This window comes from Schistocerca gregaria, chromosome 5 (genome assembly GCF_023897955.1).
Source record: "Schistocerca gregaria isolate iqSchGreg1 chromosome 5, iqSchGreg1.2, whole genome shotgun sequence".
NCBI lineage: Eukaryota > Metazoa > Arthropoda > Insecta > Orthoptera > Acrididae > Schistocerca > Schistocerca gregaria.
In genome coordinates this window covers 446,557,491-446,582,085 of record NC_064924.1, presented here as the reverse complement: position 1 = coordinate 446,582,085, position 24,595 = coordinate 446,557,491, and positions in this window count along the sequence as shown.

Sequence of the window (24,595 nt, the reverse complement as noted above, 5' to 3'; positions counted from 1 at the left end):
TAGCGAAAGTCACTCAAAACCCTACGTGAGAACCCAAAAACAAATTTCACTGTCTAGGCCTGGTAAAAGAACAGATGTTCGTATCGAATTCAACAATAATCACACACTAGGCAAAGTGTACACTATTTTTATCTACGTCAGATCTTGGTGTACTAAGAAATACGTGCACCCAACAAGGAAGCCAAAATGGGAGCTATACCGAATCAGAAGAAGCAACCTGCAACCACGAAGGCAGAGGGAAACCATAATTCTTCACATGGGGTTAGCAAATACTTTGCCCAATTATCGCCAGCCACAAAATTGCGACCGGACCCCCAGCAAGACAGTTCTTCACAGACAGCCACATCTACGACTCAAAGAGACGTAAGGCTGCCCCCTTGCGGGACGACAGCGAGGCTACTGCGAAAACACGAAGACCGGATGAGTTCGAAGAGCGGCCGGAATCGATATTAGTGCACATACGGCTCATTAAGTTCATGGGGAAGCTTGGAGCAAACAGTTATCCAACAAACAACGACAAATGACTGATGATGGTAGTGGACATAGATCTTATACAACATAGACCGCGCATAGCCCTATCTCTGTCGTGTTAACTCTTGAAACCAACATCTAAGTCTTGTCACTGGGGGCAGAAAGCCAAGTACCTGTCTTTGAGCGCTGTGCGATGCGGAACAGGCAGTTACAGTTTCTCTCACTTATAACTGAAATCAAGCATTGATTCTGACTATTCAACGAACTGTAGTACTACTCTTACACAAGTGGTAGCGCAATTAACATAGTTTCTTCGAAATTCCTGATAAGAAAGCAATGGTTACCTTTTTTACATGTGGTCAGATTGAAACGTATTGACAGTTCTTTTAACAAACGACAGAATGACTCATCTTTGGAGAATATTTTTTTATATTTTTTTCGCACTGGGAATTCTCGTAGGTCGCCGCTTCCCCATGAGTGGAAGACAAAATAACAATTTCGAACGCAGCATTAGCTTTCTAACGATTCCACAAGAATATATGTGAAATTATTTAGTGAGCTTTTGTAAGAAAGGGAATTCGTTTCTGTGCGTAATGTGAGGTATTTACACAAAACAAGCACATATGTTTTCTGACTTTTCCTTATTGCAGTACTGATACCGAAACGAAATCAATATGGGAAGCGCAATATATTACAAAACGTTGGTTGTACTGGTATAGTGAGCTAGATATTAACGATATGTCGTCTCAAAACTTCAGTCATTCACCAATTTTACATCCAAGGACCAACATCTATCATAACTTTCAATTTATGGAAAGGTCTTTACTTCTGCATCTAGTAAAAAGCACAACATTTGAACTGTAACAAAAATGCCATAAGCTGTGCACTATAAACGCGTAATGATATGTTCGGTTTCGTGCCCCGCGTCACGAGACTTAAATGTTGGTTTGAGTAGAATGACGTCATGTGCAATCTTTGTTATCTTTGGTCTGTGGTAGTGGAGAAGAAACTGAGCGAGCTTTTTACGAATGAGCTCAGTGATAGACAGAGCAGAAGTCGTATAAATTAGATAAATTTAACATTTATGAAAGTGCCAAAGCCACCTGTACTTTGTGGAATATTGCCATTATGACACAAATTCAATCATGCTAAACGGAAAATCGTAGGATGTGCTAGAGTAAGATGTGTGTGTGTGTGTGTGTGTGTGTGTGTGTGTGTGTGTGTGTGTGTGCGTGCGTGTCAGAGACTGAGAGAGAGAGTTCCACATGCAACATAAGGGCATTTCATTTATGCATGTGACCAAATCTGATGATAGTCATAGTCGAACGTCATTCTTTCTGAAGGAATATGTGTATACAGGGTATTAAAAAAAAAGAGTCCAATTTTAAGAAGCTTGGTATGAATTTTATACGTTGACACGAACAGTTTGCTTTGGCACCAGCTTTAAATTACCACTTACGCTTTTGTCTTTCACCCACTCTTCTTAATTTGTATTTAAAATATTTAGTTAAGAATTGCTTCCAGGCAAACTGTGGTGAGACAGTGAGTGGAAACATAATAAAAATGTATAAGAATTGTTGATTACATGGTGTCACTGAGTGAAAAGGAAATACCCATTTAACAACATGTTAAAAGAGCTGAACACCAGGTCTAAGGAATGTGGAATAAAGAAACATGTGAAGAAGACCAAGGCAGTTTGATAGCTATAGGCACCTACAACACAAAATTACCAGTAACAGAACTTGTAATCAGAGTCAAGGACTGCTATTTCAAACGAAAGTATTTTCTGTGATTCATCAAATAGTGAAGAGGTTTGTATGGAGTCTTGCCCTGAATGGTACAGACACACGAGCACTGTGCAGAAGTGAGGAGAAATACGTAGATGCTTTTGAGATGTGGGTCTGGAAAAGAAAGGACTGTTGAAATTGACAGATAATATACGGAATAAAATTGTGTTACAATCCGTGAATGAGAAAATACAAAAACTGGAAAGAAGAGCAGGGAAAGAAATAGGATAGGAGCCTAGATAGACGAGAAGAAGTAAAGGAAGATACCAGTTAACTGACAACATCAAGAAACGAAAAGAAAGGTAGCAAAACTACCGAATTTGCAGTGATGGACCTTCCCGCCAACTGGGCGTAGCCGATCGATGACATACCGACATTGTAAATCAAAATGCATTGGGATTCTTTTTGCTGGGGCCATGGCTGTTGGTATTCCAAAACATTGAAAATTTTATAGTTACAGTCGCTCAGATATTTGACAAGCACTAGGGCCGGCCGGCTCTCACCTCGCGATGGGTGGCTGGAGAATTCGCTTTCTCTTCTCGTTCGGCAGCCGTTGCAGGCTGACCAAAAACTGCAGCCAGCCTACGCAACAAGGCTACAAGGCCACCTGGCGTGCACTCTCCTTTCTTCTTGTTTACGTAAAACAGAAAATTATGTGTTCGTGACTCGGATTTAGTGCTCCATAACGGTTCGGACCCTGTGCCGAGAAGGTGCTTGATTTAAATTACCTATATTCCCCACCCTGTGCGGTCAATCTTCTCACCTCCTTTTGTTTTACGCAATCAAATTACAGGTCGGTGGAACAATGAAATAACGCAGGCCGAGCGTGAGAATCGGGTTCAATCGACCTGCGTCGTTCTAATGGCACGCAGACTGATTTTGAGCCGTAAGGCAGCTATTGAGATAATAATGTGGGCGAAAGTCACTGGTCAAATAATAGAATTCGGACCAGTGGATGAGAGGTATCGTAAGAGCTTACACCTGCTCAAAGAAGACCAGTAATTTCTTAGCTGTTGTGCGAGGTGCCTGCGAATATACTCAGATTATAGAGAAAAATCTGTGAGAAAATTCTTGGAAATGCACGTCATAAATCGAGTCAATGAATCCGACTCTGACGGAATTCCAGGTACGATGAATGCGCCGCACAATCAACTCGGTTCCTTATTCATATTTATCGAGAGTCTCTTACGGAGCATATAGCCCTATGTGACAGAAGAGGAGCGCTAGTGTTTACGAAAAGGATAAATTATCGGATGTACAGAATTACAGACGGTGCCACTCAAACGTCTGTTGGAGATTCGTACAAAGATTCCTCGAGCGGAACACATTTCTCTTGATGAACCAGCATGGATTCAGTAAAATCTACTGGTAAGGAACGCAGATTACGCTATTCTTGCAGGGCACAAAACAGTCGATGGTCAGATACATTCCTTCCTCTCAGCTTTGACACTTTGCCTCATTAAATGCTACAAACCAAGATATGGTCATACCCTAACAGAACCCAAATACTTTACAGTGGACAGCAAATGTTACACAGAAGCGAAAGTAACATGGAGTGTACCCCAAGAAAGAATAAGTAAGGGTACATCTATTTTTCTCAATGTCCATAAAAGACGTGGTGGCTATTTTTCACTGATGGTGTTGTTACTCCTATTTATAGGAAGAAATCGTCGTTTGACTATCGTGAAGAAAAACAGCAAGACTACGGCAAACCGGGTTGGGGATGTTCTCTGCCAGGGGACTGCGTGTTTGTGTTGTCTTCATCATTCCATCATCATCATTCGTGACAGTGGTTCCATTGGATTGTGAAGAAATTGGACTGTGTACAAATCGGGACATTGTGCTTCAGATGGCTCTGAGCACTATGGGACTTAACTTCTAAGGTCATCAGTCCCCTACAACTTAGAACTACATAAACGTAACTAACCTAAGGACATCACATACATCCATGCCCAAGACAGGATTCGAACCTGCGACCGTAGCGGTCGCGCGGTTCCAGACTGTAGCGCCTAGAACCGCTCGACCACTTGGGCCGGCTGGGACTTTGTACTGGCGCTTATGATCGCGCAGTTGAGCGCCCCGCAAACCAAACATCATCAATATCACTAGGGCAAAAATGTAACCTAGTGTAATGAACGACGTCTCTCTTTCAACGTGGATAAATGTAAATACCGCAAAAAAGAAAATTAACATGACAGCAAATGATTGAAAGGTTGTATCCAAGGTTCTCGGGTATCCAGCCTGATCCGATCGTCGAAGTTCCACGATATTTCGGCGAATAACCGTTCCGCCATCATCAGGTGGTTCTGATGGATTCGTCGAAGATCCACGATATTTCGGCGAATAACCGTTCCGCCATCATGAGGTGGTTCTGATGGATTCGTCGAAGTTCCACGATATTTCGGCGAATAACCGTTCCGCCATCATCGGGTGCCTCTGATGGATTCGTCGAGGTTCCACGATATTTCGGCGAATAACTATTTCGCCATCATCGGGTAGTTCTGATGGATTCGTCGAAGTTCCACAATATTTCGGCGAATAACCGTTCCGCCATCATCAGGTGGTTCTGATGGATTCGTCGAAGTTCCACGATATTTCGGCGAATAATCGTTCCGCCATCATCGGGTGGGCTGATGGATTCCATCAGCACCACCTGATGATGGCGGAACGGTTATTCCCCGAAATATCGTGGAACTTCGACGATCGGATCCGGCTGGACACCTGAGAACCTTGGATGCAGCACATTCGCCGGGAAAGCCTCAGATCACGATTGAAAGATTAGTGGTTAACGTCTTGAGTATGGCATACCGTGTAAGTATTTAGATAACAAGGACCTGTGTGAAATGGGACGATGGCTTAAAATCAGTTTTAGGGAAGGCGAATGGAAGCCTTGTATTTTTTGGAAGGATTGTAGAGTATAGGTGCAGTGTTTGTGGTCCTTATCGAGTATGTATGGCGACAGAGATCAAATGAATACAGTGACGCGCAGACAGGGTCGTAATAGGTCCTTGCAGCCCATTCGAAAGTCTGACAGAAATGCTGGGTGAACGAAAAGGGGAATCATTGGAAGAAAGAAGACATAGTTCTCGTAAGGTCCTGTTGGTAACGTCAGAAGACGGATATGGAATGTATTCACATTTGCGAATAAGGACAACCATCAGGAGTGTAGAGGAATGACGACAATGAAAATTTGTGCCGGATGGGGACTCGAAACCGAGTTTCCCGCTTATCGCGAGCTGTCGCCTTACCATTCAGCTACCTGAACACACTTTACTGTGACAAACAAACTTCCATATTTCGTCAACCACGTATCTACAACCTGCACTCGTACATCCATTATGTATATTCCCGTACGTGGGAGTGACTATCGGAAGGAACATCGCGTCGTACTTATGAATAACACAGGCACTGCAGTTTCGTATTAGAAGACATATGCTCTGAATGGAATAGGAACGAAAAACGATATAGTTTGTTAGAAGTCATTTTACCATAGTGTGTACGGTAGGCGTAGATTTAATTTGTTGCCTAGGGTGCATTGGAAGTTAGAACTATGAGATGCTTCAGCTTCCTTGCAAAGTCACTGCTAGAAATGAGTATCCTTCTTGCTGAAGAGAAGTTCGTTGGAACACCGGCACGGCTTACGTCAGTTGGAAAATTGTAGAAAATAGCAAGCATAATGAAGGTATTGCGTGACGTGATAAATAAAGCAAAAACTTATCTACTACCAGGAATAGTCTTTCGGGGTTTTGTAAATATGATTAGAGCAATAACAGAGTGGTCCGTTTAACACACCACGTTAGTTGCTTCCTCTTTTCTTACCTAACAAAATTTGTTATTCTTTATGACCATATTGTCGATGGAGGAAGGAAATTTAAAAAAAATTAAAACATATGAGTCAACCCAATTAATAATGAGCCTTCTAATTTGATTTACAGGGCTTTGTCGCTCTACTGGAAACGACAATTATGAAATAATTGAAATAATCTCAGCAGTAGCTACAATAGAATCCCCAATAATTTCTGCAGAAATATTTTGAGGTATGCCGTACTCGGTATCTTACCAGAGAACCTACGTGAAAGTCTGACGGAGTACAGACGCACTTTCTGGTTGAAATTTTTTATTTAAAAATAGACTGTTAGAAAAAAAGTTGATAATTTAAAAAAATTCTATTTGGCAGAGTATGATAGCAAAACATAATCTGCAAGTAGTTGTTTGTATGATGTGATGAACTAATTTATCATGTTTGTCTCACTGTCTACGTAGTCTTGGCGAACACCAGTGTCAGAATTTAGGGAGGACTTGATTCGTGGCCAGTCATCTGATTTAATACTTTTCTGTGTGATAATATACGGGACACTCGTAGAGGCCGAAGAGAATTTGCATGCCAGAATTAATACTAACTCAGAAGTTCACTCAATATAATTTTGTGCACGTATGTCACACCTGCAAGTGAGTGGGGAACGTCACTTTGAACAACTGCAGTAAATTTCGATACATGTCACCATCAGCCACCAATGATGAAATTTAAATTTTCTCCTTGTCTGTTACACTTTCAAATGAGTCGTTTCGCTACTCGGGTTCCATATCTCACACAAATAGTTTGCCCCTGCCAGCACGCCTGAGACCATCCTCCTCACACACGATCGTTAACCTGGAGTGGTTCACACAACCAGTCTTCGCTTATCCACATCTACACCAAAGGCAAATAACGCCACTCGTATATCATATTATTCTACAACTATAAATGTTACCGTTAAGGCGCAAAAGCATGCTAGTTGTTCATAAGTATTTGTGCCGGCTGGTTCTCTCGGGAACTGATTCGTTCGGGTAGCTGCAGGGAAGTTTCAGCTGAGCTGTAACACGCTTCCCCGAGCAGAGAAATCTTGAAATTTAGTTTTGAATGAAACACCGAAAGGCTCACTCTTTGAGCTGTTTGGAAATGGATGATTAACTATGTAAAGTTGCGAGATGAGGAAGTGAGATGCATTCACACTAAGAATGATGTGAATAACATATATGAAAATTAATAATTAACGACGTTTGTGAGCGAATAGCCAGAAACACTAATTGAGACATGGGACACTGCACCTCCATAAAAATTAGGCAGTAATTACCAATCAAACACAAAATCTGACTTGTAATTTCCAACATATTTTATTCAACTATGCCCTAGCCCGTATATACAAAGTTGCCCTACAATTTGAAGCATTGCTAAACAGACAATATGTCTACGATCGTCAAAGCCCACCTCAAGCAACAAATAATTTTAAAACCTCTTTACATAAATCTTAAGAACCATACGAACGATAAATGGTTTACCGAGAAAATTCTCAGAGAAGCAGGACACCTTTTAGTACGTAACAGCAGGAACAACTCACAATTCCTCTCCCAGAAAATGATATTAAAAACCAAGTGCAATGAAAGGTATCGTTCAGGTATGCAAAATTTCAGTGACAAGTAATCGCACATCAGAGGTGCACGGAAACTACAACTCAAATCGAGTCTGAATGAAAGCTGAAAGGATCGGTGAAGAAGGAAAGACGAACACCTCGGCGTCACCAGGAACAAATAATAAAATACTCAGCGTAAATTCGAGGTACAACTGGATTCTACTGATGAATACAGCGATCGTGCTGTGGGTTACAATTCAAACTGGCCGCCCCCAAGGCGTCTTCCCCCTGTTAAACGACCAGCTACAACGGAGACGAGCACCGCTGATTATACCACTGAAACAACAATATAAAACCACACAGAAACTGGGCAGTATGCAGAGAAACAATCCTTAAAACGTTAGAAATATTTCAAAATAGGAACACACCCACAAGGGACCCACATGCCATTCACACTGAGCACTTCCTATTAACATTAAAAGCGATGTACACAAATCACTCCCACACAATTTTTCGATGATACTCACACATATGGGGCAGTACTAAGTTATGTACAGTTTTCTCGATGCCACAGTTCTGTAGCGCACTATACATAACAGCACTTCAGACAACATAAGCTATATTGCGACAAGGCTGTTAAGATTCGCTTTGTAAATTAATAATTAAAATGTTCACAATATAATCACGTTGCAAATAGCGAAGTTTATAACTATGCCACTGGTTCCGCCCTACCTCTATTTACATCACCACTGACGGATCGGAACTTAATCAGGAAAAAGAATCGCTAATTGAAACAATACAAATCAACGATTATCTTCTTCTGGTAACAGTAACATATTACGAGGGTAATCCCAAAAGTAAGTTCTCCTACTTTTTTTATAAGTACATAGACCTGTTTCTTCCTAAAATGGTTTACATCAGTTTACAGCTTGAACATTTAGCTATTTTTCGACGTAATCACCATTTCTGTCGATGCATTTTTGTAGACGCCGTGGCAGTTTTTGTATGTCCATGTCATACCAGCTCACCGTCATGCTGAGAAATAAGGTGAGCAGTAACAATTCATTTCATGAGGTTTTTAAGTTGTTGCTGGATGACACCTTGCAGTGATATTTCGGCTGACAACCATTTCAGCCATCTGCATGTAAGGTTGTTGGTGCATGTCGCTGGCTTTATGCCGAAAATTTGTGCGCTGCTGTATGCACTTAGATCATCTCTGCATGACCGTACTGTCTTGTCTTGCTGCATCTGAAGCACGCAGTCCCAAGGGCAACGGTGATATTATATGTCTGCCCTCTGACGAAATGCGGGCCTGCGGAGTTAAAATTCATTTTTCAAAATAATTAAACTGTCGTCGGTCGTGCCCTATAGAGGCAAAATTTTGAGTTTATGAAAATATAAGAAAAGTCACTGTGGCTCTTGTCTCATGAAGTTGAAAGCCGCCATCACGATTAACCAATCTTCTGCCGAACGTATTTCCACAGGTTCCTTAATGATCTAATCCTAGAAGCGACTTATCATTGCCTAGAGTTTCTTTCCAGAATAAGCCATAGTAGGTCCTGTGGAGATACAAGGCTTGGCTGTGATTAACTAATTGGGTTACGAAAGGCCTGCGTGGCAAAAGTGTATTGCGCACATTTCATGAACTGCGCGTGTGGTCCGACAAATATAGGCTTCGCAATAGTGAGATAGTATTCTGTAGATTACAGGAATACGCAAAACTACCTCATCCTTTGTGGAGCAGAGAAGAGCACATGTTTTTTGTAGATGAATGGAAGGTGAACATGATGTTTCTCCACTGATCAGCCTAATTTAGATAAAATGTTGCTCACATGTGGGAAGAACTTCATGGACTTGAACAGCTCCTACTTTTCTTCATATTCTGAATTATCCCTGTAACTCCTCGTTTAAGCTGTTCTGAATTGATGCGAGGAATATCCATTGCCTTTAAACACAGACTGTAGGTGTTAGAGCTCCTTTGCAAAGTTGTCTCTATCACACACATGTCCCTGGTGCACTATCGTACGAAGGACGCCCATTGTCTGCGAAAGATGGTGACAGAGCTCTAAATGTAAGATCGTATTTGTGAGCTTACAGTAAACAGAATGGCTTAGTGATCCATCCACTTCCCAGCTGACAGACATCTAGAAAAGGAAGACGACTATCTTTCCACTTCCATCGTAAACTGGATATTCTCGTGAATAGAACTGGTAGAACACCTACGCTTCGTTTCGACACAATGGATACATATCTCTTCAAACCAAAACAGCTTTAACAGGGAGTAAACGTGTTCATTCATAAGATAAAGGAGCGGTACGTCTAGGACGTTCCTCCCAGGTATGGAGAACGTTTCATCTAAATCAGAATACTTCCGCCCACCACAATTTCCTCCAAGTATCTGAAATATCTGCCATTCTTCTCCTTGAAGATCCCTAGTTACGACCTGGCGTGAGTGTTGCTTGGTCTCAGGTGTAAAGTGGTATGCCCAGGTTTCGTCACCAGTGACAACTGAGTGCAGAAAGTTGTCCTGTTCGGCTGCAAGGCGGTGAAAAAATGAGCGGGAAGCATCAACTCGTTGTCGCATGTGGTCCTCAGTCAGCACGCTTGGCACCCATCTTTTGCACACCTTCTGGTAGTTCAATGTTTCCGTGAAAATTCTGTGAGCGGTGCTCCGGGAAACCTCAGGAGCCAACGTGCAGAGATCATCCAAGGCGGTCCGCCGATCTTCACACATGCGTTGCTCAACCTTAAACACTGTCACCTCAGAAACTGACGGCCTCCCGCTCCTTTGTTCGTCGTGAATTTCGCTCCAACCAGCTGCAAACTTTACACCACTTACGAACATTTTTGACATTCACCCACGAGTCAGCATACACTTCCGTCAACTGGCGATGGATATCAATCGGCGCAGTGCCCTTTGCTTTCAAAAAATGAATAACTGCGCGCAATTCGCACTTGGCGGTAACATCCATCGCAAGCTCATTCTCAACGGCTGCCAAGCCATGACCGAGCGCCTCAGCTCGTCGTGAGCATGTTTACACACAGCGCATGAATCACTCTTCATAACAGGGTGACCAACTGCCACACAAACAGTTCTGTGCTGTTAAAAAAATAGGAGACCTTACTTTGGGACTACCCTCGTAATAATAAATTTCTCATGTCGTTTAGCAGCACAGACGAGACCATAGGCCTCTCACTAGATGCAGTACACACTCGTCGACCGCACGCACGTCTCCGTCCTCAGCCCCACTGCCCACGTGACAGAAAGAAGCTGAGCATGCGCGAAGAACGACCGCCGACAACCAGACTGCAAATCGGAGCACCAACTGACCGAGTAAAATTAGCCCTCTCCCCATAGCGTCGTGTGCGTAAATAGCCGAAAAGCTTCCAAAGGGGAAAACTGTGACCACGCGATACGGGGTCGATCGCAGAGATCTTGAATAGAAAGAACCGACTGGCGCCAACGGCGCCACGTGTCACCAATAATAGCGTAAAATTAAAGCATAAAGATGATTCTGTCAGCACAGCATCAATAACATACGCAGGTCTGGCTTGAGATCTGTGAGAGTAATTTTTTTAAAATGTTGCTTGAATAGATGGAAGACGTGCTTAGTTTGTACGGGACACAGCATCACAGAAGAAGAGTGACCAGCAAATATTTTACAAGGCACATTCAAGTGCAATCGAACAGCTGAAGTTCAATTACAAAGGCACATGTGAATGTGCGCTGTCATAGGGTGCTTATTGTGTATGGGTAACAATCCCGCATGTGCTAAATATGCAATACACCAGAGGCCAAATTTCTACTGTAGACGCTCTGTAAGATACCCTACTGAAAAAAGTCAACCAGGAGCAAGAAATAACTTTTCTGCCAAGGGAAGTTGATCTTACTATGGATGGATCAGGCCCTGACTGTGGGAGAAATGTGAATGACGAAGTTACAGGATCCATTTCCTACCAGCAAGAGAACCGAATGGAAAACAATAAAACCGATAACAAAAGAAAACCAAACGATAAGGATGCCATCTTGTCATTGAGGACGTACATTATGAGGAACGTCAGAAGGCGTCTGTGGAGGTGGAACAGAATGTGGAGATGGCAGGAAGCACGCTTCGTTTGACTGGTTTGATACGGCCCTCCACGAAAATCTCTTCTGCGCTATTCTCTACAACTGAGAAGCACTTGCACCCTACGTCCTCAGTTATTTGCTGGACATATTCCAATCGTCGTCTTCCCCTATAGTTTTTATCGTCTACACTTTCCTTTAGTGCCATGGGGGGCTATTCCCCAATGTCTCTTCAACATTCTTCTGTAGCACCACATGTCGAACGCTTTGATGTTCTTCCGGTTTTATCACTTTCCATGATACACTAAAGTAAAATTCCTCAAATTTTGGCCTATGTTTCATACCAGTGGACTTCTCTTGACCAAGAATACCCTCTTTGCCTGCGCTAGTCTGCTCTTTATGTCCTCCTTTTTGTGTCTAGCATGGGTTATTTTGCTTCCAAGGTAGCATAATTCCCTAATTTCATCTACTTCTTGACCAGTTTTTATGTTCAGTTTCCCGCTATTCTCAAGCGTTAGAGAAAGGAAACAGCAACTTAAAAACAATGAAAATATCTAATCTGAAAACAAATGCAATGGCGAATCTATGACCACTGGAGGCACCAATCCGGAAAAAATACTTGGAAAATCGACTGTATAGCAAATCCTTTCTTGATCCAAAATTGCAGCTCAACGACAGTACATTGTCCAAAAACAGGTAAGACAAGCGTCGAAGAAGCTGAGAAATGAGAGCTCGGGTCTCGAATACCGAATAACACAAAAGAAAAAAGACAGGCAATGAAACTGCGTCAATCTCTGTGCTGCAAATCAAAATTTTAAAGATCTGTAAGAAAAGGGTCGTGAACGAAATATAGGATCCTGGGCAGATCCTGCATAACACAACCGTAGGTCTTTTTAATGAACGTTAGTTATCTGAAAAATATGCAGCGTATTGTTCAAATATCAGTCAGATCCACCGCAGGAAGCCTAACTTCGATTGTGCAATTGGAAATGAGTTGACACAGAATCATGAAGTAGATATAGGAACCCGCGTAGCAGAATGAAGCCCTGTACTTAATGAAACAACAGGGAAAGGTATCGCGGACCACCTAAGGAAAGAAACATGAAAAATATTAACACAGTCCGAACTGGGAATCAAAGCCGGCCGTGGTGGTCTCGCGGTTCTAGGCGCGCAGTCCGGAACCGTGCGACTACTACGGTCGCAGGTTCGAATCCTGCCTCGGGCATGGATGTGTGTGATGTCCTTAGGTTAGTTAAGTTTAAGTAGTTCTAAGTTCTAGGGGACTGATGACCACAGCAATTGAGTCCCATAGTGTCAGAGCCATTTGAACCATTTGGGAATCAAAAATAAACTGTTCTTCCTTACAGTCACAGAGGACCAAAAACATATGGTTGCTCCAGAATTCTAAAGAAACCATATTTCACTTCATTAATAAAATACCAGAGTTTCACCATTAATATAAAACTCCCCAGACGCAAAAAATTTAGATTCTTCTATTGTTAAAATAAAAGTGATAGCCAGTGTCTTAACACGCTGCTTCCAGGAAACGGGGAGGAGAGCATTTCCTGGATCGAATCCGCTCCGCAGATTAACTACGAGTGTCCGTGTGCCGGCCAGCCTGGATGTGCTTTCCAGGTAGTTGCCCTCAACCGTCTAGGTGAATACCGGACTGATACTCACGTCGACGATCTCGCACTTACGCCTTGTTTTACTCTAGAGGCAGACGAATGCGGCACAAATATATGGGAATTACATGTGTATATGTAATCTTCTTAATTCTTCCTTGATAAAAGACGCATGTATTTAGTTCTCGGGGAAAATAAGGTCAGTGAAAAATCGTATGATAAAATCTGAGTTAGATTTTTGTACACGTATTGGCGGTGTGTATTCTTACACTTTCCTGCACAACAGAAGTGTAAGTCTTTTCGGTGGATGTTAGTTGCCTGAAGAAGATTGTAGTGTATTGTTCAAATACCAATCGGAATTTCTGGTTTAGTGAAAGGAGGTAGGTGCAGTAGTTCGTGTTGTACTACTTATACAGCACGCTCTTCTTTTCACATGGTGCATAGGCTCTTCATGAAACAGTCGCCGTCTTTTAGATCTCTAGCCACTATTGTTCTGGGACGATTCATTACAAATTAAGGAGTATTTCAGGATCAACCTCTCCAACACGCTCGAACTGCACTAGCCAGCCACTTGATTACAATGTCATACGTCCAACAGACTGTCACAAATTTTTATGGTCCAAATTATGTAGACGGAAGACGAACCTAAACTGAGTATTTTGTTATTTACTTATACACACAACTATAGTATTTTAGGAATAACGTAATACCATAGCTTACAACGGCTCTTGAATTTTTCAACGTTCACTCAAGTAACCAACAATTAAATGGAAATCACTTGGACTAAGACAGTGAGCTATTGCGTACTGACAGACGTCCACGAGACAATTTAGGACGCAATATGGCGTCACTGTGACTACAAGCCTTAATGAATTGCACAATGCCCCTTGTCCCCGTCGAATATAGCCAAGAACTTTGTAACTGAACTTAATGGAAATATATACGTCGTTTTATCACGCAGTATACTAAAAAAATAAAGAAAAGGATTCTTCTGCCGGGACTCCTTAACCCCAAGTGTTACAGAATAAAATACAGTTTTTGTGAGGAGACAACGAGTAGACGCTTGCCACAAGGTTAGGCAACCCTCATTACAGGCGTGTATTTAGAGCGAACTGATACTCTGGCAGCCCGCGTTACTCAGCATGATGGACACTTAAGCAATCACCTACCAGATTCATCTGTCATTTGAGATATTTCCCTGCATGTAATGAATTTGAAATGTTCTCGTGTATTCAGCTGGCTGACGTTGTGCGAATGGTGTGATATCTGGGAAAGATGCTTGCATCAGGAAGTCCCGAGGATGGTAACATGTTCGCTGGCTGCAGTACGCACATCTGGATGGCGCCTGCCTGTGAAATACTTGAGAACATTATAAAAGCGAAAAATCAGGAGAAAGTAAGAAGATGCCAATAATGCATCACTGAAAAAAAGACTTCTTTTCCGTTTTACTCAAAATGAAGTAAAGAAGATGGCTTTTCTACTTCGTATAGTGACGATTCCCAACCGTTTTCTAAGGAAAACAGTATTATGGTTCAAAAATGACTTTCTTTGACTTGGAAGAGGAATCCAACATCGTCAGTCAGAATTTCCGGACTACTGCATGAGGTAGAATCTAAAGATTAACAGAAGGAAAACCGAGCGTGGTGGCGCAGTGGTTAGACACTGGACTCGCATTCGGGAGGACGACGGTTCAATCCCGCGTCCGGCCATCCTGGTTTAGGTTTTCCGTGATTCCCCTAAATCACTCCAGTCAACTGCCGGGATGGTTCCTCTGAAAGGGCACGGCCGACTTTCTTCCCCATCCTTCCCTAATCCGATGAGACCGATGACTACGCTGTCTGGTCTCCTTCCCCAAACCAACCAACCAACCAACAGAAGGAAACGGAATTGTTGCAGTCTGAAATATTAAATTTCTAAGAAGTATCGTAAAAACCAACAGAATCTTTCTCAGTTGTTTCCAATAAAATTATTAAACCCTCTCTGTGTTGGTTTCTTAATCCAGTTCACAGCAAGTACCATAAGTAAACCTTGCTTACACACTTTGTATGAACGTCAAACTGGTAACTCCTTTAACACTTGCTCCTAATTATGTCTTGTAGGTGATATTAATAATAGGGGGTAGACAGAACTAGAATTTTCTATTTCAGTATTTTCATATTCGGGTACTGATTAAATTTAGTATGGGATTAGCGGAATTTATCCGTAGCAACTAAGGTAGGACAACTACTTTCAGTATTTATAGCGTTTATAACTAAACTTAGGGTAGGAGATATTTGCAACACTCATCCCAAAATTGGTCGATACTTTAAATGGAATTGTTACTCTTTCAAATTTTTGAAGTCACTGCTGAGTGCGAGTGGCTTGGGAGAATCATGTGGCGTAAAGGACATCATAACTTTTCGCATTGTTACGGCGAAATTTCTATTGTTTTTATCAGCTGCAATGACAATCCATAATTGTAAATGACCGAGACTGAGGAGGTACACCGAACTTTAACTTCCGCTTCTGACGGTACTGTCAGACGCTTACGGCAGCGTATCGTTCTAAAAGTGATACAGGCAGAGCACATAGATACAGCGAGTGATTGACAAGTATACAACTGACGTAGAAAGCTGAAATTCGAAAGCGCGATGCGCATAAATACAAGCCCAACACAGAGAAAAGACAATTTCTGAATGTTATCTTAAATACAACTTTTGCACGTTGTATACAAAAAATCGTTGCTAAAAAAATATAAGCCGAGTCTATTAATAAAGTATGAAAAGCATGGACTGTACTGAAAACGTTCGTATCAGAATACATAGGATTACACTAGAGTCATGATTGTTCATGGCGTGTAAGCACGTTGCAGATAGAGTTTGCGAACTGACAATCGTTGGAACAATTCGGGTGTTATAATGTTTTCAATTTCTCTTTTAGATCACCCTCTAACGCGGCACGTTCAATACCGGTGGTTTGGTGAATATTCTATGTGACTGCCCTCTTAGTATATGTCAAGAAATCGTGCGAAGGTCGCAAGGCCATCTCGCATCAGGCTTAGCAGAAGAATAGCGTTCGAGACACCTCGGGCAAGTTCAGTGGCAGCATTGGGAAAGAACGATAGTGTAGGAAACAGTCCTTTTGTCTTGTTCTCGGAGCTTCCGTGGTGTCGTCCGAAGTGCCAGGAAACTCGAGGCATATTGAGCGACGTACTGCTTGGCAGAGTATTCGGAAACGTTTATTGGTTGACACTAGCTAGTCTTTTGCAGTGCTAAAAGTATAAAATTAGGCTAATTAAGAAACGTCAGTTTCGCTTTGAGTATCGATGCATCATTAAAATTACAGTAATCGATATTTGTGCATACAGGTTGAGTGGGTCGCAATGGTAAAAGTCGAACATCAAGCAAGGCATGACTCCATTGCTCATATGAGGCGTTTCAGAGTTTCTTCATCATGAGATAAGTATAAAAAGTCATACATAAAATGTTGTATAAAATGTGGTAATGGATAGCTATAGTACTGTAAGTAGGCTGTTTAGGTTTTCTTATTGGTAACGCCACATAGCGCTCTGTATGAATAATCACTGGCTGTGCTGTGTGCAGTCAGTGGCTGGTTGGCATTGTTGTAATACTCGCTATTGTAGTGTTGGGCAGTTAGTTGTTAACAGCGCGTAGCGTTGTGCAGTTGGAGGCGAGCCGCCAGCAGTGGTGAATGTGGGGAGAGAGATGGCGGAGTTTTGAAATTTGGAAGACTGGATGTCACGAACTGCTGTATACATCATGACTTTTGAACACTATTGAGGTAAATACATTGTTTGTCCTCTATTAAAATCTTTCATTCGCTAACTATGCCTATCAGTAGTTAGTGCCTTCTGTAGTTTGAATCTTTTATTTAGGTGGCAGTAGTGGTGCTCGCTGTATTGCAGTAGTTCGAGTAACCAAGATTTTTGTGAGGTATGTGATTTGTGACACATATAGGTTAACAGGGCCATTCTATTGTAGGGATTACTGAAAGTCAGATTGCGTTGCGCTAAAAAAATATTGTGTATCAGTTTAAGCACAGTCTTGTATAATTGTTCTAAGGGGACGTTTCATATGTCGACCCTTAGCCGACGATACCTCACTGCAATCTTCTGATTTTTTTCTTGTAGTTTGTGTAGTTAGTGTAGCCTTTGTTTATTGCTAGCGCGTAATTGTAGAGAGAGTTTCTTCTGTAGTTGTAGTTTGTCATTGTTGTACAGTAAAACAGTTGTGGCATGCATGTAGATTTGCAGCAAGTATTTCGCAGCTGCGCTTGCAATTAACGAGATATTATTTTCAGTGCTATGTTAATGTGTTCTCTTATTTTTCCTCTTCAAATTGTGGTTTTCTGTGTTATCGTGTGAAATATTGTGACAATAATGGAGTGTGAAAAACGTAACACTAGGCTCGAAAGTAAATTGAGAAATAATAGTGACAACGAGCGTAGCTTACCAGCACCACTGTGTAATGAATTAACAGACATTTAAAGTAGTAATTTGGTAACTGTGCATAGGGAAATAGAGCGGGCGTCAAAAAATGGTGTAGACAGTGAAACAGCTAGTGAACAGGGAAGCATTATCGATCGATCGGTCTGCAACAGCTCGCCTCAGGAAGCTGGTATGACAGAGCACAATCTTGCAAATACTGTAGATTCAGGTTTTGCGTCCTCACCATTTTCTCAAATAAGTCAAGACACATTTTCTGTTTTTCAAACTGCGAATATTGCCGGCTCATATGCATTGCCGAACAGCACTGGGGAAAATGTTTCAGACACCAGTGCATTGTTGTTACCATTACTGCAACAAATGGGACAAAAGCTTCAAAAGTTAGACACAATGGAACAAAATCTTCAAAAGTTAGACACAATGGAACAAAATCAGAGACAAACACAGCAAAAGCTTCAAAAGTTAGACACAATGGACCAAAATCAAAGACAAACACAGCAAAAGTTAGACGCAATGGAACAAAAGCTTCAAAAGTTAGACTCAGTGGAACATACGCTTGAACAAACACGTGAAGATTTAACTACTGAATTACATAAAATCTAATCGAAATGTTAAAAAGTCTGTAATGACGTAAAAACACAAATTTGTGAGCATTTCCAACCTATTTTTCCGTGGCATGAAAATGCATTACAGAATCACGAAGCAGCCATAAAAGAACTGCAAACTATTGTTCATGAAAATCATGAGACCTTGCAAGCTAAAATTGACTCAGTTGCATCTACCGATACGGTTACACAACTTGCAAAACTCAAGAAAACTTAAAGGACACAGTAGATACTCTGAAAGTAGGTTCAGAAAGACACATGGAGGAAATTAGTTCATTATCAGAGAAAGTAGTTGAACTTTCGGATCAGCTAAATAATTTATCTACGAAGGTTGATGATAATCTGAATGACACAAAACCGGTAGTCTTTAATGACACAGAAGAGTTCGAACAAATTAGAAAATTCAAACAAAATCAGAATCAAATTAGTACGCAACACCAAAGAGAAATCTGGAAGTACAAGATCAGCTGACACAGGTAATACAAGAATTACGTATTTCAGAGGACACTCGCGCTCCAATACGGGAAGGGGAAGAGGGACATAGAAATACGGAACTGCCACAAAATAATAACACAGGGCACTTCGGAAATTATGAAAGAAATTGGCAAGGTACACCGAATTTTGAGATGGAACCGTCGAAACGACGTAACAATGACCGACATGCGACTCGCCGACATGATGATTTTGACTGTAAGCTGTTCATTACTACACGTAAATTCAAAACATTTAAGAATTCTGGCAACGACATTCATCCACAAGCGTGGCTTCATCAATTCTCTCATTGTTTTCCTCCCAACTGGTCATCACAGCACAGACTAGAATTTATGTGTGGCTACTTAGAGAATGAACCAGCTGTGAGAACGCGATCGGTCATTCACGATTGCCACAGTGAAGGAGAATTTTACCATGCCTTCCTCTCAGCATATTGGTCTAAAGCCACACAAGACCGAGTAAAACATGGCATCATAGTGATGAAACATTTCGAACAATCTGAATTTTCCAGTCTTGTGAAATATTCTGAGGACTCACAGCATAAGAATCAGTATCTTTCAAACCCATACAGCCCCTCAGAACTCATCCGCATTTGCTTAATGAAATTGCCTGAACATTTACGACATATTATTTTAGCAGGACGTTGCAAAGACGACATTGAAGCTTTTCAGGGACTGTTACAAGAACAGGAAATTGACACTGACAATCGCGGAACGCGAAAACAGGAGCACAACAATTACAGGTCACATCTGTCACAATCCCGCGATGACAGACATAATACACGACAAGGCTACTCTTACAACGTAAATCGTGACCAAAACAGACACCACCCGTATGACAACCGTTGGCAGAGTAGTAATAATTACAGGGAAAGATCACCTCTCCGCGGTAGTGACTATCACAGAGACAATCAGAGAAACAGACAGTATGGGAACCAAAATAATTATTATCAAGGGAGACAGAATAACGTCAGACGCAACGGTCCACCGCGCAGTTACGATTCTGGGAGAAATTCTCCACCACATGACCGACAAAAAAGAAACTATGTAAACTACGGACAGAACGACAGACCAGAATTCAGTGAGAACTGGCGGGATTCAAACAGGGCAGGGCCCTCTCGACAAGGTGAATTTGTAGAAGTTAGATCTCCAAATCCCAATAACGACGCGCGCCAACAAAGAAACAGACAATGACTCGCACCGCAGGCGCCCATGTGCGCCGGCTGGCTCTGGGAAAAATAACATAGACGATAACCTTGAGAAAAATTTTAGCATTCCTTACCTACATATACAACATGATAATTACTCTGCAAGTTGAAACTCTGCGCACTAGAAAGGGTAAAGGATTGCATCACATTTCACATGTAAAACCGTTTATTGAGAGATAATCTGCTTTTTAACTTAGTCTTTGCCATAAAATTTTTCACTTCACGATACTAGTTCAATTTGTCACACTGAGAAACTATTAACATGCAACAATGTTTTGAAGTTAACTATCCAGTCTAGAACCTAGGGAATATTTTTAAACAGAAATTACGAATGTATTGTTATAGTGAACAGACGACACAGTGTTGTTATTTGTACATTCTTGCTTGATAGTTGCACAATTACGTAACGACTATCAGGCTTACATACTTAGAACATATACTGGTACTGCTAATGAGATTTTAATGCAACATTTAATGCAACATTTACTTGAAAAGGTACTTTTTATTTGAAGTACATTCGGTGAGATTAAAGATGACTTAGCATTTGGTTTCTTTGATAGCTACACGATTATATCACAACGCTACTAATATGTGACACAATTTACATTGTTGCTTTTGCGGTGTATCTGTTTTATATCTGCACAGTTTTTCTGTATTATTCTGGAAAGTAAAACATGTTTCAGTAGTAACTTTTGTGGTATAGCTACAATGTGACAGCCTTTTTCGTAGCACAGCAATACGTTACAGTATAGTACTTTCTTGATCACGGTAATGGACATAATAACTACGATATCTATACGCATAGCATCTCGATTTTGTTTATCATGAGGTAATTACATTTAATTCAGCAGAGGTTTGCTTACAGAGGACGATAACTACGACACTTCCACTGAATTATCTTACGGCAAGACACACATTTAGCGCTACAGTACACGTATTTGAGTGATTAATTTTGTACTTAAAACATTTATTTTTAAAGATATTTGAAGTACAATTATACAAAGGTTTTCCGTGATACATTTCATTCCATTGCTGTAATCTGTAACACCTGAGGATATAATTACATTAATCCTCAGGGGGGTACACGCCTACTTTGTGTACCATGTGTGTGGCAAGCACAAGGATCCCTAGTTAACAAGGTATTTGCTTATACAACTTTACACATCGGTACCATACTTTAACACAGAATTACACAGCTATCTGATCATTTAACTGAGAGAGACAAACATTTATTTTACTACGTCAGTGACACATGTTTATGCATTTATACATCTGGATAACTTCACACTTATGAAATTGTATTTTGTCTGTACTTTGTGAATTGTTCATATTTTTTTCGGAACCATTGTAATAATATGAGAGCTTTGAATGATGTATTTGGTATGGGATCATGATTTTTAAAGTACGTTTGAGGCAGATGACACTTTTGACATGAGCAGAGAATTTTTTTAGGTTTTGAAATTATTGGAGGAAGCTACGACGATTTTGAGAGTTGACTGAGGTGTTGTGATGTTATTATTACGATGACTATATGTATTATGCTGTTGCGGTATATTTATGATCAATAAGCTGATGCTATATGAGTTATTTGATTATGCTACGTATCTGTTATGATGAAATATTGAAGAAGTGTTGCCGAATAAGGTAAGGAATAATGAGTAGTGGTTAGGGACTTTGGTTTGTGAAAAAGGTGGTTGGAAACCAAGAATTGTACTTTAAGAGTTATGAAATGTATGTAAATGCGTGAATGTATTACAATGCCGACGAAAATTTTTTGGACACTGTTATATGAATAGGATTTTGTTTCTACAGATTTGTAACACAAATTCTTGACCTGTGAAATTTTTTATATGAGACTGCCACTGTAGCGGAAACTGGTGTCGTAAATATTTCGGTAAGACAGTTAAGTGACCACCTGCACGTAATGCGTCGTGGGCACCCAGCTGCGCGACAGCCACCTGACAAACGAACGCCATTAGGTGAAAAAAAAGAGGCCATTATCCTCGCTATTGACATTCCTTTGTAGAAAGCATCGCAAAAACGACACGCTCATTACTTGGAAAGATACTTTCTTACACCTGCACAAATGATAATGACAAGCGTCTTTCTACGAGAGTTGAGAGAATTTGTACTAACTTATGAAATGTCACATGACTATTGAATGATATTTTTATGCTTTGCCTTTCATAGTTGCTTATTTCATTTGATATCTGGTTTCCAGCTGTGTTGCAGCATTGGTTTTATAAAATAAAATTAAATGCATTTGGTAATGTGAACACTTTCTTTCAACAGATTTATTAAATAATAATTTTATGATCCACGTTCTTTGAAAAAGGAGCACTTGGAAAGGAAAGAACAATAAGAAGGGATTAATAACAGTTACTGCATACTTAATTTTCTTTTCAACTACTTGGTAATATCTTTTATAGAATTAGTTTTGTGGTGCACCACTTTAATGACATAGACATTAAGATGCGAATATACATTTCCCTTATCTGCATTGTTGTCTTTACTGTAATATTTTTTCTGCTTGAGCTTTGCCATGTTTAGATATAAGTTATTGCATTTACAGCTGCTGTTTGCCAGGCATAGTGCTACTAAATTACGCCAGTTTTACTACTGATATATTTTTCTTGTTTGCTGCTCATTGCCTTATCTTAGTTATAATATTACTGCTTGCTTTGACAACTTTCATTTTTTTTATTGCCTTATATTAGTTGTAATATTGCTGCTTGCTTTGACAACTTCCATTTTTTTCATTGCTGTTTGTATTAATTGTTTTGTGCTGCTGCATTGCCTCGTCCCTTAGTTTAGCATCTGAGCTCAGTAGTTTTAAGTTAGCTTAAGAGGGGGTAGACTATATAAGAGAATGAGTTGTGATGAATTGGAAGGAATGCATTGAGAATCTTTAAGAAAATGGTTTGGCCAAAAAAGTATTTTGAAAGAGGATAGGAACAAAAAAAAGTAGGGTTTAGGGACAACAGGCTTAGGTAGGATTTTCTAGGAAATAAATGATGAGGTAAGATGATGGAAAATAAATAATGAGGTACGAAATATGTGAACATATAAATACAGAAAGCATGCTTGGATAGAACTTTTTTTGGCTGGAGCAAATGTTGTAATAAGAGGGACGATCTATGGAATGAAGTTTTGGGTTGGGCTGCAGAACCAAATGTTACACTGAAAACAAACCCTGTCCTTTCCTTTTGTGTTATCCCGCTATGTGTTTGTGTACCCTTGTGTATTTGTTTTCTTCATGTCCCTGTGTACTGTTTCATAGATTTTTTTCTCTTCTAATATTAAGCTACATTCACTATGATGAGGAATACTGTTATTCTCAAATATAATTTGCATTGATAATATGTTATTTACTTTGTAAAGATGTTAGACATTATTAATTCTGTTCTGTTTTAATCCTCATGTGTGAAGTTGATGTTTCAAAAGTTATTCTGATCTTTTATGTATGTACTCATGTCATAATTCCTGTAACACTGATGTATATGTTATTTCGATTTTTTTGTAAAGCCTGTATTACTGCAAATGTTATGTGTACTATTATGTTTTAATGGCATATTTTGTACCTTTGTTATTGTATTCTCATGTTATAAAATTGTAATTGACACCAGGTCATCAAATTAAGTAACTTGTAAATTACATTTCACTGCACACGTTTCTGTTGGTCATAGTATATGGACAATATGTGAGAAGTAGGGACTGATTGATAGTGTTTGCACATGTGTTAATAATTCAGCAAGGGACTGGATAACAGCATTGCTGGTTCTAAGGACATTTCAAACAAATTCTTTGTGAGTGGACAAGTGGTGGTTTATGGACTTGCTATATTGTCCACAAGACTCTTCGATGGTGATTGTGCACCTGCACAGTCGCAACAGATGGCTGCTGGCCATCTCTACACGGACTACAGTGCGTCTGCATCTTTGATGGCCCACCAATCCCGTAATCTCTACCAGGACTACAGTGGGTCTGCTCTGTGATGACCTACCTACTAATATTCTTCAAAACGTCGACTGACTCTGCGGTGGGTTTGCTCTGTTGTGGCCTCTTACCTGTCTACATGCCAAGAGTAAGCACTGTCTTTCCGTTGGAAGGACAACACTATTTCTTCAAGAGTGCATGGAAATCCACTACTTCTGTGTGCATTCTCTTTTGCTGCTCAGATTTTGAGAAAAACACTGCAATTATACTGTGATGAATGATCAGGACTGTCCATATGGACTGTGAGAAAATTTTAGCTTTTGTACAACATCGTATCAATAAGTGTGTGCATTTGATTTCTTTGTTATTGTAAATATCAAAAAAAATTTAAAATCTGTATTGGTCACTGCCCAAAACAATTTGTAAAATTTTTTGTGGGGACCATGGGGGCTATGTAAGTAGGCTGTTTAGGTTTTCTTATTGGTAACGCCACATAGCGCTCTGTATGAATAATCACTGTCTGTGCAGTGTGCAGTCAGTGGCTGGTTAGCATTGTTATAATACTCGCTATT